The sequence below is a fragment of the Mirounga leonina genome, unplaced genomic scaffold, assembly GCF_011800145.1.
Source record: "Mirounga leonina isolate KUSES-001 unplaced genomic scaffold, KU_Mleo_1.0 Mir_129, whole genome shotgun sequence".
Lineage (NCBI taxonomy): Eukaryota > Metazoa > Chordata > Mammalia > Carnivora > Phocidae > Mirounga > Mirounga leonina.
Genome location: NW_023270323.1, coordinates 31,246,078 through 31,264,053, shown reverse-complemented (window position 1 = coordinate 31,264,053; position 17,976 = coordinate 31,246,078).

Below are 17,976 nucleotides of genomic sequence, written 5' to 3'. Positions count from 1 at the left end.
GAAGAAGAAGAAGAAGAAGAAGAAGAAGAAGAAGAAGAAGAAGAAGAAAGAAGAAGAAAGAAGAAGAAAAGAAGACGACGAAGAAGAAGAAGAAGAAGAAGAAGAAGAAGAAGAAGAAGAAGAAGAAAGAAGAAAGAAAGAAAGAAAGAAAGAAAGAAAGAAAGAAAGAAAGAAAGAAAGAAAGAAAGAAAGAAAGAAAAAGAAGGAGAGGAAGGAGAGGAAGGAGAGGAAAGAGAGGAAAGAGAGGAAGGAGAGGAAGGAGAAGAAGGAGAAGAGGGAGAAGAAGAAGAAGAAGAAGAAGGAGAAGAAGGAGAAGAAGGAGAAGAAGGAGAAGAAGGAGAAGAAGAAAGAAGAAGAAGAAGGACAAGAAGAAGAAGAAAGAAAATATGACTGGCACTACAAGTTACAAAAACTTTTACTTAAAAGACAAGCAGCTTCCCCTGCCTATAAGGTCAGACATTTCTAATTCATCTTTAAGATCCAGTGCAATGTCAGTTGTAATAATGAAGTTTTAGCTAACTTCTCTGTTAGAGTAACTAATCCCTCTCTCCCTTATGTCCTCATTGTTAAGTCAGAAACTTTGAAAATTATGAGATATTCTCCAACTTCAAGCTACCAAGTTAGCCTGTCACCATTTCATAAATTATAGCAGAAAACACAAAGCTTTTGGGTGCCATATACAAGAGGATTTTTAAACTCACTGCAATCACAGTAGCCGGAGTTCCATATTGTGTCAGTTGTCTGAGCCTCAGTTCCCACAAAAGATGAAAGAAGGTTAAGTGTTCCCTGAACATGCAGACTGGTTGGTATGTTTCCCTTTATAGGAGAGAAACTCTGAGATTAGGAAACTTCTGTTTTATAGAAGGGCTGCTGGAAAAATTGTCTATTCTCTCCTATGGCGAGAGACATTATCTTTAATAAACTGGAATGAAAGGATATCTACAGGAAGAAGGAAAGAGAGGCATCTCTATCTTCATTATCCTGGAATGTAAATAAATCTGGGCTGGGGCTGGGGGTAGATATCTCTGTCTTTCTTACTGGGGAAGGAGAGAAACCACCATTAATCCGAGGCTCTCTGCTTATAAGGATATTCTTGAAGAGGTAATCTGGAGCAAATTGACTGTTAATGATATAAAGAAATACAAATTATCTCCCAACACTGGTTATCTTGTAAATACCCTTTTTATAATATTATTTCACTTTTGTTTTAATAATCTACTTACGTTTTTGATTCCCTCAGCTCTTGGTACAATACAACAGCTTGTAGTAGACATTTTGCTAATGTATTGTTAAGGAAATAGTGAACACAATTTTATTAAAAATGCTGAACGTTTGTTGGGGCACCTGGGTGGCTCAGTCAGTTAAGCATCTGCCTTCAGCTCAGGTCATAATCCCAGGGTCCTGGGATCAAGCCCCGCATTGGGCTTCCTGCTCGGCAGGAAGCCTGCTTCTCCCTCTCCCACTCCCCCTGCTTGTGTTACTGCTTTCGCTGTCTCTGTCTCTGTCAAATAAATAAATAAAATCTTAAAAAAAAATACTGAACATTTGTTATCTTATTTCTACCATCAAGAACACACCAGTTCATGTCGCTATTACTTCACACATGTACTAGTAAACATCTCTTTCATAGTCTTTATTCTTGTAAACCTTTTCTTTCAGTTGTGATACATTTTACAAAATGTTGTCAGATTATTCATTTTAAACAAGTTAATAAAAATATGACCATAAAACCTATGGAATAAAATAAAATTTTTAGTCTTTTTTTTTTTTTAGATTTTATTTATTTATTTGACAGAGAGAGAGACACAGCGAGAGAGGGAACACAAGCAGGGGGAGTGGGAGAGGGAGAAGCAGGCTTCCCTCTGAGCAGGGAGCCCAATGCGGGGCTCGATCCCAGGACACTGGGATTATGACCTGAGCTGAAGGCAGATGCTTAACAGCTGACCCAGGCGCGCCTCTGTTTACTCTTAATCAAAGCTATATATATATATATATATTTTTTTTTTTTTAGTTTTTACTCTAATCTTAATTTTGCCCATTACTATTCACTACAACTAAAGTGAAAGACTCTATTCTGTCACCCTTCCACTATTTGTATTAACTCTCCTTCCAGAGTCTCTATAAACTAAGATGCTTCAAATTTTCTTACAGTATATGCACTAGTGACTAATTATTTTGGGTTTTAATTTTCTGAAAATGAATTGACTTTGCTTTTATTTTTGAAGAATATTTTCACTAGAGATAGAATTCCAGATTTTTTTTCCCCTCTCAACACTTTAAATATGTTCCATTGACTTTAGCTAGCTTTGTTTTCTATAAGAATAAAATGCTTCTTTTTATTTTTCCTTCTCTGATGAAGTGTGTTTTTATCTCTGCTTCAAATATTTTCTCTTTATCATTAGTTTTCAAAATTTTGAATATGAGATATTTTGGTATAGCTTTCTTTGTGTTTACACAAAGCTTTTCAAATTTTTTGAGCTTCTAAGTACTGTGGGTTTATGTTTTTTGATAAATCTGGAAGATGTTTGACCATTATTTCTTCAAATATTTTGTCTGCATCCCCCCATCTCCTAGGACTTAAATTACATATACTCTAGATTGCTTGATGTGGTCCCACAGATCACCGTGGCTTTGTTCATATTTATCAGCCTCTTCTGTTCATACTTATCCTCTCTGCATTGTCAAATATGCTAAATCCATCCTCTGAATTATTTTGTTTTATGTTTCTTTTAAATTTTTTAATATTTACAATAAATGCTTGATATACTTGTTAGCTAATTTCATGATTTCTGTCACTTCTGAGTCTATTTTAATTTTTATTCTGTGTTAGACTTATTTTCCCAGTTTTTTGCATGTCTAATAATTTTTTGATTGGGAACCAAATGGTATGAATTTCATCAATGTAGAATTATTCAGTAGTTCATTACTATTTCTAAATTGTGAGTTTTCTGAGTTCTCTATTGAAAGTTTTCAGAAATTTAACATGATTTTTCTATTCATGCCTGTCTCAACCCAAATTTAGTGCATAAAGTGGACACAATCATTTTTACACAAGGAAAAAATAATTGAACTATGATCTTTCTATTCTTCCAAAACAGTGTCAAAGGTTACACATAAGATTTCAATCCTATTGGTACAAATATTTCAAAGTTATTTAATGAAAAAAGAATACATTAATTTGCTTTTTGAGGATTATGTTAGGAGAAAATAACATTCATAGGAAACAAGGAAGATCAGAGAATTTTCTAAATACAAATGTGAAACACTTTTTCAAAATTAATGAAAACCTACCTTTAAAAATCTTTTTATTTACTTAGAGTAAAATTTAGTACTCAGTGTACAATTTTATGAAATTTAACAAACATGTACTGACACTTAATTACAAACACAATCAAGGTACAGAACAGGTCCATCAGCTCCAAAATAATCTGCTTACACACACACACACACACACACACACACTCAGACATGCACACACTCTAGAAATTCAAAGTCCCAAATGGGTCTGTCTCATGGAGCTAAAATCAGAATACTGGCAGGGTTGTTTTCTTTCTGGAAGCACTAGGAGAAAATCTTTTATCTTGACTTCTTTACAATTTTTTAGAAGCCAGTTGCATTTCCTTGGCTCTTGGCCCCATTCCTTTATCTTTAAAACTAGCAAGAGTTTAAAAACTGAGATCTTTTCACATTACCATTTCTGATTCTCTCTCTTCTTTTGCTTTTTTTTTTTTTTTAAGATTTTATCTATTTATTTGAGAGAGAGAGAGAAAGCATGAGTGGGGGGAGGTACAGAGGGAGAGGGAGAAGCAGACCCCCACTGAGCAGGGAGCCTGGGGCTTGATCCCAGGATCCTGAGATCATGACCTGAGCCAAAGGCAGACATTTGACTGAGCCACCCAGGTGCACCTCTCTCTTCTTTTTCTTCAGTTTTATAACGGGCCTGGTGATTCCATGGGGCCTACATTCATAATTCAGAATAATCTCCCTATTTTAATATCCTCAATTCAATTACATCACAAAATGCCTTTTATCATGTAAAGTATATATTCCTAGGTTCCAAGGAGTAGGATGTGGATATATTTGGGGGACATCATTCTGCCTATCATGGCATAGTTTACATGCTCTGGCTTTGTGGAAGTATAATACCTTTCGTGTCTTTGATGTTTTCCTGGTCTATGATTCTGAAGAATTGTCATGTCTGTAATTATGCTGATCGGAAGGTACAAATTGAATGCTTAACTTGTAAGTTTATCATTTTTTTTATAAAACTTTTTTTGGTGGAGATTGAGATTTAAGGAAAATGATTTGATCCAAAGTTTATTTCAATACATGTAATAATGAACTCAGCTATGGTGGAATGTTAATATATTAATGAAGTGTATAATTGTGTTTCAAAGCAATTTCAAAGAAGCACTGTAGCATAGTAGAAATAGTCTGGCACCAGTGTCCAAAGCTATTAGTTACTTTTACTACTAATGAGGCTAAAATTACTAATGCTGAATTCCCGCTTAAAATATATTCTTATTTAATATCAAGATGTTTTCTTCTCACTTCCACCTTGTCTAATTCTGTGATAAGTCCATAGAGCCAGGGACCTAGTTCATGTTATTTTAAACATTGCCAACTTTTATTTCCTACACTGATATCCTTAGAGTTCTATTTGTATGGTTGAGTTCAGAAAAGAAATAAGTCTCTGTGATCATGAACAATTTGTATGCGGATGGAAAAAAACCAAAGGAATCCAAAATTTGTGCTTGGCTCACACGACCACTGAGAAAATCATGTAACTTTATTTAGTTATCCGCTTACTTAATTTTACATCTTTTTACAGAAATTATATTGTGACAGAGTAAGAATTGTATTGTAATTCTAGCTTTTAGCCCTTTCAAATTATTGTCTTAGCTATCTATGTGCACCTACTTGCAGCATTGCTGAATATAGTATGAATTTGTAAAATCAAGGTCACACTATCACATACCAGTCTTTGAAGAAAAATGTCAGTTTATTTCAGGTTAGCATCCAAGAAACAATAGGATACATATTCTCACCATTGGTATTTTATTTTAACATAAGCATTCATATATACAACACATGTTTTTTTTTTTTTTTTTAAGATTTTATTTATTTATTTATTTATCTGACAGAGAGAGAGACAGCGAGAGAGGGAACACAAGCAGGGCGAGTGGGAGAGGGAGAAGCAGGCTTCTCGCTGAGCAGGGAGCCCGATGCGGGGCTCGATCCCAGGACCCTGGGATCATGACCTGAGCCGAAGGCAGGCGCTTAACGACTGAGCCACCCACGCGCCCCTATGGCACATGTTTTAATGGACCTCGTAAATTAGCTAAATGAGGCAGAAGAGAAAAAGAATTAAAAACATCTTATGCTGGCAAGTCACTCCAAATGTAAGCCATTTTTGTCTAAAGGAGAAGTATTTAACTTGGATCGGTTTTTGAAATTTCTTTCCTTCTATCAGTTCTTTAAGTATGAACTTGATTTAAAATACATCATAAGATATATGAACATTATTTCTGGGCAGCTGACTTTGCTTAGCATGTCTTTGAGATGTTTTGAGATAAATTCAACTTCAGTCTGCATTGTCTAGAGATCTCTTTGAAAACTTTTCTGAAAGAGCTTTATGCCTCACACTGAAAGACTGTTTTTAAATTATTATGACTTACTTTTCAGAATCTTACCTGAGATCAAAATCTTGAGTAACTTGGAACTTAAATTTAAAATATTCTCTGTGAAGTATTTGGATCATAAAGTCTAAAATAAGAGTATTGTTTTCAGCTATATTTCAGTTTTATAAGTTTGTTCTTTTAATTCATAGAAAATCTATAACACTTTAAAAATAATATTTGATTTCAAATAATGGAATTTTTTTAAAAGATTGCATTAGTTATATCTAATTATATAGTTACAGTTATTGGTAATCTGTCTAAGTATAGGGATGTGAATTGTCTCTATTTCCACAAAATATATTATGATGGGTACAGAGGATGTTTTATGTTCATTCTAATTTAATTTATGATTCTAATTACTTAATTCAATTACTTGGGTTGAAATGTGACAGAGTCTGATAATTCTTGTTTGCATAAATTGTAACTATAAATTTTACCACCATGTTGTTTTAAAAGTCTATCTGTGGAAATAATAAATGCATTCTGAATCACTTTATTATGCCACAAAATAGGGAAACATTTAATCACTTTATAATAAAGTGTAAACTTCTCTATCTCCTGTGTGAAGCTCATTGCCACCTAAGAGTAACTATTTTCCAAATAGTTGTTGTTTGGTAATTAATAGCACACAAACTTGAAAACAAAGTTTTAAATATAGATAAAAAATAAACTACACTTGATTCTTTTTTTTTATTTTATTATGTTATGTTAATCACCATACATCATTAGTTTTTGATGCAGTGTTCCATGATTCATTGTTTGCGTATAACACCCAGTGCTTCATTCAATACATGCCCTCTTTAATACCCATCACCAGGCTAACCCATCCCCTTACCCCCTCCCTTCTAGAACCCTCAGTTTGTTTCTCAGAGTCCATAGTCTCTCTTGGTTCATCTCTCCCTCTGATTTCCCCCCCTTCATTTTTCCCTTCCTACTATCTTCTTTTTTTTTTTTTTAATACATAATGTATTAATTGCTTCAGAGGTACAGGTCTGTGATTCATCAGTCTTACACAATTCACAATTCACAATGCTCACAATAACACATACCCTCCCCAATGTCTATCACCCAGCCACCCCATCCCTCCCACCCCCACCACTCCAGCAACCCTCAGTTTGTTTCCTGAGATTAAGAATTCCTCATATCAGACTACACTTGATTCTACTATTTGTGGTAGTTATGTTCTGTAAAGTCCCCACAAACACTTAGTTAGCAAACATTGAATCATCGCTCCTAGGGAAAATTTTCTATCATCTATCTATCTATCTATCTATCTATCTATCTATCTATCTATCTATCATCTATCTATCTATCTATCTATCTATCTATCATCTATCTATTATCTATCATCTATCTATCATCTATTTATCTATTATCTAACTATCATAATCATAATCTTAACTCTTAAAACAACTCATCCTGGTATATTTATTTCATTCTACAAAAGAGAAAACAAAGATTTAGAAGTAAGTGACTTTTCGGAGGTCCCCCACTAACAGGCGTCAGAGCTGTGATTCTTGATTTGAGCCCCATCCAGTGAGGCCCAGAGCAGGAGCTTCTGTCTACACTACACCGCCCCTACCCTCTCCATCCTTTGGCGGTATCTGTGTGAGAAAGAAACAAGAACAGTGTTGCTTCACCTGACTTCAAGTGAGAACATGGCAGCAGGGCAACTGAAACCCCACCCCTGACCTTTGCTCTCTGTATGTCAGTGAATCACACTAAAACACTGCAAATATTGATTTAGGGGTTGCAAATAAACTTTAGCCATTAGGCAAATTGGCGTAAACAGGATTTGTGAATAATGAGGGTTGGTTGACTCTGCTTTTTAATATTCCTCCTTAGGTTATAAATAAAAATATTTGCATATAAAGAAAATTAAAACAAGAGACAGTAAAGGGAAATAATAAAATTAATTCTCTTAGAATAGCATTACACACGCAAAAAATCAAAGTATTCGCAATAGCTGTAGTGATCATTTTGGAATGGCCCACAGGATGTATTTTTCTTTTTTTTTTTAAGATTTTATTTATTTATTTGAGAGAGAGAGCACATTCGTGCATGCACACGTGCATGTGAGCATGGAGGGAGGGCCAGAGGGAGAGGAAGAAGCAGACTCCACACTGATCAGGGAGTCAGATGTGGGCTCCATCCCAGGACTCCGGGATCATGACCTGAGCCGAAGGCAGACGCTTAACTGACGGAGCCACCCAGGCGCCCCTGGCCCACAGGATTTCTCTGAGAATAACTTAGATAAATGCCAGGGCTTCATTAATCTGTACTTTCATTATCGAAATTTTGGGGTAACAAATATAAAATATCAAATACCTGCATTGTGCCAGGTAAGATGTCCTTTTTGTTCACTGTTTCATTTAATATTTGATGCAAAAGGTTGAAGCTAGCATAGCTATCGTTCAATTAGGGAAAATTTTATACAGGTTAAATAACTTTTCTAAGATAACAAAACTAGAATGTGAGTGAGTGAGAATCATGAAAGCAATTATCTGCAACTCCAAGGCTCATGGTCTCTCCAGTACACCACACAGCTCCCTAGAGAAAATACTTTCCGGGACATATCATTCTTAATTAGATTTGTGTGTTTAACCGAATATCTAATTTGCTTGGGTGAAAGTTCTGTGAAAGCATGACCAAGGCCGTCTGGCCCAATATTGTATCTCTGGTTCCTAGTAGAGTGTCTGGCACAGACTAACAAGCTGTCAGTATTTGTTGATGTTATACATGAAAATAAATGAATTAATGATATCCTAGTTATAAAGATTAGCTTCCAAAAGCTTTTAGATAATTATATTATTCAGCTTCATTTTGTTGTTGTTTCTTTTTCTTTCCTTTTTTTTTTTTTTTTTTGGCTAGGTACACTCTGGCCAAACTGAAAACCTAAATTTTATAATTAATGATTACTTGTGTTACTTTCAGGTTTTTAGGATATTTCTGTATGCAACACAGAGTTCTCTTTTGAGCCATTTCCTGCCATTACTATGCTCATTGATGACTCTTTATTCTACCTTCTAAGTCTACATTGTTGGCAAACCTCAGGCTGAACACTGTGCCCATTCTTAAACAGCCATCTGCATGTGCCAAGGAAAAATCGCAAAGAACAGAAAAAACCCTGTCAAGCTCTTATTCTTTGCCAATTTCGTCATTAGATTTTACTGTGTCCTATGAGTGCTAATATAAAGTGGGTATTCTGATAGCTTCACTTCTTCTCAATGGTTTGTGTTTTAAAGAAGCAGAAAGAACAGAGGCACAGAAAAAAGAAAACAAAAAAATATTCCACAGAACACAATCTCTAAACATATATCTTCATACTTAGGCTTAAATTTTGTTATGAATACTTAGACATATGTAGAAATATAACAGAGAATTATTACAATAGCTTTAATTTGGAGAAATTGGCACCAGAAAACTCTAAAAGAAGGAAAATTTGCTAAACAGCTTCTTATGTGAAGGTGTTTTACTAAAACACTACACAAGCAAATTGATGAAGTTTAATGAAAAACCAGTGTTTTATGTATATAGTATTATCCTTATAATAAATAACTTTTTCTTGTAATTCATAAAAGCACATGGCTACTAAGACATTCTTAGAAACACGTAGATTGTTTCTGGTTACATCTTTAAGAAAAGGATGTTTTGAGGGAGATAATTCTGCGAGCAGTGTCTTTTCATTTAGGCTTTCTGGCTTTAGGTATTAAAGTTTCTTAGAATTAACACTTTAATAATTGGGAAAAATCCTTATTGCTTATGGGAGCAGTGTCTTCAAATACTTCCCTTGGAGATGCGAGCTCTTCACGAGTAACTCAGAGGAAGCTGAAGGTGTTGAAGGAGAAACCAAGCAGACACTCTTCTGTTGGTTTACATTTGGGAGTTTTAAATAAGAGTTTATGCACTTGAAATCTGTGCAAGCAAAAGCAAAAGATTGAGAATAATTTATCTCGTCCAGTCCTCAGCACTAGATCAAACACCTGTAGAATGCTTATGTTCATGTTTTGGTAAATTACAAAGAATTTATCTTGGACACTATATTTGGGGGAAATATTATTACCTGTATTTTGTGGAGCACATGACATTCTGCAGAGATTCTAAACAGGATTCTCTACTAATTTTCTTAATGAGACCTAAAATCCATACACCACTGAACCTATTAATCTTACATTATTTTTTCATCTTGTGCCAGTAAAATGTTTGGTATATAATAGGATCTCAATCCATGTTTGTTAAAAGAACAAGTACTTGCAGAAAGCATTTCTGCACAGTAGATGTCCCAATCCATATGAAATCTTTGGTCAGAGAATGCTTATTTCTTTACCATGTCTTTGTTTTTCACTTTTGTTTTCCATAAAGGAGAAGAAAATTCAGCTCCTTTTCTCAAGGGAGAAATGACATAGTAAACACTTACGGGCCACCTGTATACCCTTTCACTCCATCCTCCCGTTTAAGATGCTGAGTGGCTTATCTGATTTCTGAGCTTCAAAACTAGTGGTTCCCATTTTTGAAGTTGTGATTGCTATCAATGCATTCTGACTGTATTGCCCTTTCACCTTTGAAGTGTTCTCTCCTCCTCTGATTCTTATCCTCTGGCCCAAACTTCCAGGTTGGGTGGAGAGGTGAGTGTGCTCTGAAGGAAGAGTGTCATGTCATTCTTTGGCCTCTCTACCTGAGTTAAGTCAGGTTTGTGTGGGTCTGTTGGTTTCAGTTCCAAGGAGGATAGAAAACTCCATCATATCTTCTAATCTAGCTCTATAAGTGAGAATTGATAACTGTATATGAATTCCCATTTGCATGCTTGTGTCACCTATCATTTGACCAAACTTGAAAGGGAGAAAGAATGATTAATCAATGTGTTCAGACTGCAAACAATATTTAATACTATCTCATACTTGGGGTGCCTGGGTGGCTCAGTTGGCTAAGCATTCAACTCTTGATTTCAGCTCAGGTCATGATCTCAGGGCTATGAGATTGAGCCCCACATCCAGCTCCGTGCGGGGCAAGGAGCCTGCTTAAGATTCTGTCTCTCCTTCTTCCTGCCCTCCCCACACCTGCTCATGCTTACTCTCTTGCTCTAAAAAAAAAAAATAATAATAATAATAATAATAAATACTATCTCATACTTATTTAACATATGTCAGATTCTTCTAAACACTTTATGTGAATTAATACATTTAGTCCCCATTGTGGCCATTGGAAGTACATAGGATTGAGATGATAAAAACAGAGGCATGGAACGGTTAGGTAACTTTTCTAAGGTCACAGGGCTAGCACATGGCAGAACAAAGAATCATATCTAGATATTCCAGATTCAGAATACCTTAAAAATCATGTTATACTGCTTCTCTAACATTATCTGGTCTTATCTACTCATTGGCATTTAACTAGAAGTATCTTGAATTAGAAGTCTAAAGACCCAGGCTCTGGTTTCTTTGACTCTACTATGACCTTGAAGTTTTATTGTCTATTGTAATACTATACTTCTCTACAGGTTAAAAGAAAGTACTAGTTTAATGGAAAGGAATGATGAATTTGCCTTGGGATATATTTAATATAATGTCATGATGGAAGAATTCAACTGAATTGCAAACTCTTGCATTGGAGACATGGGCTAGAATTCTGTTTTTGAAATAAGTCTTTTGGGTTCATTTTTCTAAAAATGAAGACAGATATATATTCCTTCATTTATAAGAAAATGATAATTTGCAAGACTTTTTCTTTCACATCCACTATCACATATGCCAGTGATTCTGATTTCTATTTAATGGAATTTATAAAACAAGCTCAAAAAGGCTAAATCAGAGGTGTAAATCCACAAGTTTGAGCTCACTCACTCTAATTAGGGTCAAAGTGAGAAAATGTCTCAAAAGCTTGGGTGATATTATATTTTAATTTAATATAATTTAATATATTTTATTATTTTTAAACTGAAAAGTGCTGTGACATAAAAATGGAGTGGGAGCTATATATGGTAGAAAATTTGGGGACGCCTGGGTGGCTCAGATGGTTAAGCATCTGCCTTCGGCTCAGGTCACGATCCCAGGGTCTTGGGATCGAGCCCCACATCAGGCTCTCTGCTCAGCACGGAGTCTGCTTCTCCCTCTTCCTCTGCCTGCCACTCTACCTGCTTGTGCTCGCTCTCTCTCTCTCCGACAAATAAATAAATGAAATCTTAAAAAAAATGAGAAAATTTTATAACCATATAAAAATATAATAAGAAATATAAAAACAAGAAGAATGTTGCTTCTTTAGCCATTCACTTGCATAAGCATACTTTCTTTGAATCACGAATTTAGCTTTCAATTTAGTTTTTTCTCTTATACAAGGAAAAATAGATGTAAGCGCTTTCTGCATAACAAGGCTGTCAGATTCCAGTGAACTCTTTCTTTCAACAATATCATATTAGTGGTAATAGCTAAAACTGATTGCAGTTTATGTGATAGGCTCTATGGTTATTGTTTTCCATGCATCCTTGAACTTCATCTTTAGACAGATTTAATAAAGTAGTTTCCAGGCTGGTCTAGAGGAGGCAGAATTGCTGAGTAACTAGGAATTCGAAGAAACTAAGAGCCAAACTACATGGCTCTGCTCCATCAGTAAATTTTAGGTGATCTTGGGCAATTGATGTCACCTCTCTGGTCCCCATTTTCTTATCTCTGAAGAGGAAAGAATAATTGAGCTTATAAGATTGATTGTTTTGAATATTTGAACAATGCCTGGGAAAGAGAATCCTTCAGTGAATATAAGCTGCAAATGTCACTTTAAATATGAAGGACCAAGGTTTAGAAGCAATGAAGGTCCAAAGCTAGCTAGATAAGTAATCCATATTTGAGACATTCCTTAAAATAAATGTCTTTTCCAGCCTCCTAGGCCTTGACACTTACAAGCTCATTTGGATGCTTACATTTTCATCCTCCCTAATAAGGTCTGGTGCCCCTGTTTTTTCTATCGGTTCATTTTCTATCTGTAGTGAGACTATTAGCCTCTCCTCCAGGCTTTGGAACTCCTTGCCTTCACCCCACAGACCCTGGATATAGCCACAACAACAATCACAGCATTAATTGTGTGATTCTTCTGGGCAAGGTCATGTATTAAGTGCTTTAAGTATTTTAATTTCATTTACTCTTAAAAATAGCACTGTAGGTTGGATATTATTATACCCATTTTGAAGATGTGGAATCAGAGGTACAATGTATTAGTAACTTGCCATAGGTCACACAGCTTGTAAATTCCCCCTGGGATTTGAACTCAGACCTTCTGAATCCTGAGACAAATATGTCAGCCTCTGTATTACAGAGCTGCTCTGGAACACTATGTTGATAGGGACGTTCTTTAAGTACTTGTGAGTCTATAATACTTGGTTTTTGACTGCTTGTTTGGTTCATACAGCTTATGTAACATGGTCATCAGTGTCAAAATAGAGAGCTTGCCCTTAGGAAGCAAGGAACATCAGCATTCCTTAGAAGTGCTGAAAAGCACAGCACAAACAGATATGCTAAATCTGCACAACCCTAAAGTAATAGCTCAGCTAATGGGAAACATGAAGCTATAAGCTAATATAATAATGGGTTTGGAGAAAAGTTAGAAAAATGCCTTCTTAGGAATTTTTTTTGAATTTTTGTTAGATCTGAAGGGTTGATACGATATTCAGCAGAATACTCCTTCTTTGCTATTTAGTATGCAGCAGTTTGCAAATTATTAGTTTTCTTTGCTGATGCTTCTAATTTAGTTGCATTTGTTAGCTTGTTATGTTAAAGCACCTTTCTAGAGAATAACTCTTTGTGAAAGCACTAACCTAATTAAAATAACCAGGTTCTACTGCTGGCTCTGATATTTTCCAGGGTTTGACCTTGGATAAAATACACATTCTTTAGACCATTAGTAGACTTGTCTCTAAAATAATGGAATTGGAAGTAATTATCAAGACACCTGAATTTTTCAATCTATATCTGGTCACTTAAGAATTCTTTAAAATAGACAATTTTTTAATGGGTATATGTAGAAGGCATCTTTGTTTTCTGTCCAGTACTCATCACCTTTCTTTGGGTAATATGTTGATTTCTCCCTGATGTGCCCCCTCTGCCTCCATCCTACACTAAGCTCATTTACTTTCAGTGGAGCTAGGGTAATGCTATGGTTCAAACTGGGCCCTTTTAGCATTATGTTACTTGACCACAGTGACTCATCATGTTTTACTTTTGTATATGATAATGATGATAATGGAAAGGCTGCAGCAATGGCAACATAAGCAGACACTTCTGGCCATGGGGAATTGGACATGGGACTCACCATGTAATTGACTTGGTATTTTTCTTGCAATTTAGTCACCTATAAAGCCCAGTACTTTTTTAGATTTCTGTTCATTCCAGAAATAGGAAAATTTGGATGTACTGTGTTTCTAATAGAGCCACTTCACCAATGCTGGAGGGGAGAAAACAGAAGTTAAGCAAACAATAATACAAAAAAGAGGTATCATGTATTGAGCACTTACATGTGCTAGGCAATGTTCTCAACACATTTCATGTATTATCCTACTATATTTAAAAGTAACAAAGTAAGATGGCTCTTCTATTTCCACCAAGTGGACATAATTACTCTGCTTATTAACCTTGGCTTTTTGAGCCGGAAGAAGAAATAGACTATAATGAGTAAGGTATTTGCCATAAAGGAAATGGCATTTCCTCATTCCTTAATGAGGAAACGGAGAGCCATATTGTGTCTTAAGAAGGAATATTAAGTGTGATGCATTAAAAGGAAATAAAGAATGAAAAAGTAAGTTGGGTTCAGAATGTGAAAGTCTAAATTAAGGAATTTAGATTTCATTCTGTAAGAAGAAAGAAACCAACATAACTTTTTTTTTTTTTTTAAGATTTTATTTATTTATATGACAGAGAGAGACAGCGAGAACAGGAACACAAGCACGGGGAGTGGGAGAGGGAGAAGCAGGCTCCTGGCCGAGCAGGGAGCCCAATGCGGGGCTCGATCCCAGGACCCTGGGATCATGACCTGAGCCGAAGGCAGACGCTTAACGACTGAGCCACCCAGGCGCCCCACCAACATAACTTTTTAAGCAGTATCCTAACATTACAGGATTTGGGGAGGGAGGGAACTCGTTGTAAGAAGTGTGTAGAAATGGACTGGGTGGGCTGCATCCCATTTGTCTTCAGTATAATGGAGTTAGTAGCTTGTTCTATCTTACTGTTTGTTTTATAAGTTAAGCAAAAGAAAAAAATAAATTCATATAGTACTATAAAATATGTATTATTAGTATTAAAATGAAGGATTTAGACAGTCTTGACACTTTCATCAGTCTTGTGGTTGTCAATAGTAATTAAGATAAACTTTTCTCAAGATTGAAAAATATGTAATAAAGGTAAAGCTTTGCTTTCTTCAGTTAACCATAATGGGGGAAACCAGAGAGGAATTAAAAAAAAAAAAAAAAAGATGCAAGGGGTGCCTGAATGGCTCAGTGGGTTAAGGGCCTGCCTTCGGCTCAGGTCATTATCCCAGGATCCCGGGATCAAGCCCTTGTCAGGCTCCCTGCGCCCTCTCTCTCTGCCCCTACCTGCCCTTCCCACTCATGTTCTTTCTCTCGCTCTCGCTCTCTCTCAAACAAAATAATAAAATCTTTTTTAAAAAGATGCAAGAGTTGATAGTTGATAGTTTTTACATTCTGTTAATAAAGGAAAACTAAACAACAGAATTGGTGTTACAAATCTAGTTAGGAGAGAAGCTAAAAGAGACATACTCATTGATAAGATAAATAACTATGACAGGGATCGATTTCTTGCCTCTCAGCTGTGCTATTTCTCAGTTGCCCGCTGAACTAATGTTAAGCTTTAGCAGCAGCGTGCTTTGCCAGACGAGATGCTGGAGGAGGAAGGGGCTTTGTCTTCCTGGTTCTGATGTGTTCCTCTTAGCCTACAGCTCCTGGGCAAGTAAGGAGGGAACACTATCCTGGGTGTTTTCTCTCAACCATTCGGGTAGTGACTGTCTTAATCAGTCCAGGCTGCCTTGACAGACTACCATAGACTGGGTGGCTTAATCAAGAGAAATTTTATTTCTCACAGTGCTGGCTGCTGGAAGTTTGAAATCAGGGTGCCAGCACGGTCAAGTGATGGCAAGGCCCTTCTAGTTTGCAGACTGGTGACGTCTTGTACCCTCAATGGCAGAGAGCAGAAGCAGTAGCCTAACAAAATCCTATCTTAACAAAAAAGCAAGCTTTTTCATGATTCTCATAAGGCACAAATTCCATTCATAACGCTTTACCCTCATGACCTCATTTAATGCTAACTACCTCCCAAAGTTTCAAAGTACACTCAGTACTAATTCAAGTTACCTAAATAGAGCTCCATATATGCCATTCTAAAAAGTGACTGGTTGGATTTCTCATTACCCTTTTCTTATACCATAGCACTTTTTCATTTACTGTTTTATTTTATTTTAAGTGTTTATTTTTGTCCTGGTATGATAAATAGAGAAAGAATAAAGCCTAGAAGAAGTTTTCTTTAACTAGAAAAGGAACGACAAATTGGGCCATTCTAAAAACTTCTGGGTTGAGAGAAAGAGAATGATACATGATGATTCCAAAGCGGACAGTTTCATGATTGACTCTGTCATAAGTGAACAACTTAAAAAAAATTTTTTTTTAAGATTTTATTTTTTTATCTGAGAGAGAGAGAGTGAGAGACAGAGCACAAGCCGGGGAGAGAGGCAGAGGGAAAGGGAGAAGCAGACTCCCAGCTGAGCACAGAGCCTGATATGGGGCTTGATCCCAGGACCCCTGGGATCATGACCTGAGCCGAAGGCAGATGCTTAACCGACTGAGCCACCCAGGTGCCCTAAAAAATTTTTTCTTTACAAATACTGAAATCATGTGAAAATTAAAGATTCAATAGCAGCAATAATTTGAAATAACTTATATTTAAGTATCAGAAGTCAGGGATAGTGTAGAAAATTCCTATGTAAAATAAAAAAATTGCATTTGATTACTTTGGGTTCTTTCCAATAATAAGTACTTTAAGTTTATAATGCCTTTTGTTCTTATTTATAATATTATTATTTTTAATTTATTATCAAGAGTCTGCAAATGCTATGCAGTTGCATGTGAAGTTATACATAACTATACATTATAGTAATTCTAATATGTAATGTAAAAATTAAAAGCCATTACATACTTTTAAACTTCTAAGTATGGAATATTTAAACATACTAATTTATAAAATCTGAATCGTATATTTACATTCTAGAATGATTTTTCTTTTCAAAAACGTGGCTTTAAAAAGCATTATCAATTCTGATACCTTTCTAGTGAAATCAAAATAGTTTAATATATGTGGACATGTTAATACATAAGTGCTGAAAATTGCAGTGGAATAAATGAGTTTGAATTCATTGTTATCTGCCAACCAAATTTTTCACATCTAACCTAATATAAAGAGGCTGCAAAATGTAATATTCTTTAACTCTCCATATTTCAGCTTTAGCAACCTACGTGTGGAGAAATATCTAATATTAGCTTTTCTATTTACTGTGTAGTTGGTTGCTGTTTTTTTTTTTAAATAAGAATTGTACCTGCATTTTTTTCTTCAATTGAGGTACTATGAAATGTTTTCATAAGCTCCCATTTAAAAGTATTTTCTTATTGAGTAATTGCAATATAATGGCCTGCAATTGCATTAAGCATTTGGAATGAATAGGAAAGAATTGAGTGAAAGCGAAATGAATCCATTAAGTCTCTGTGGAATAGAGACAGGTCAACAGACAGAAGCCCTAACTGAAAATATGTATTTATGTAACTATACAACATGTTTATTCCTAAACTTTCTAGGTAAGTCCAAAAGTGAGGTTAACTTTATACAACCTAAAAGATTATCCCCAGATTCCATGGGAAGATTAATGTTTGTGTCATGATAGTCCCCTAGAGGAAAGTTATAGTGTCCCCATCCAGTGTGACTCTGCTGGCTTAATATTCTGGAGGGAGAGGAGAATAAAGTCGTGGAGATGCTTGTGAATCCACAAATCGACCCTGTCATTAGAGGTCAATCCATACAACACTTTATCAGATATAATCTAGTTCTAGTATGTCATTCTCCTAGGGCAGAGGGAATGAAAGAGACTAGGGGCAATTTTACTCATGCCTTAGGGGAAGAACAAGAAAGAAATATTTTTGAATTCTACGGTTGTTCTTTATTAAAATGGTAAAAACAATACTACCTTGTAATGTTGTAATGTTTAGAATATATTAAATACCTTATCTCGGTTTCAGCACAGATGAAGTTTCTTCATT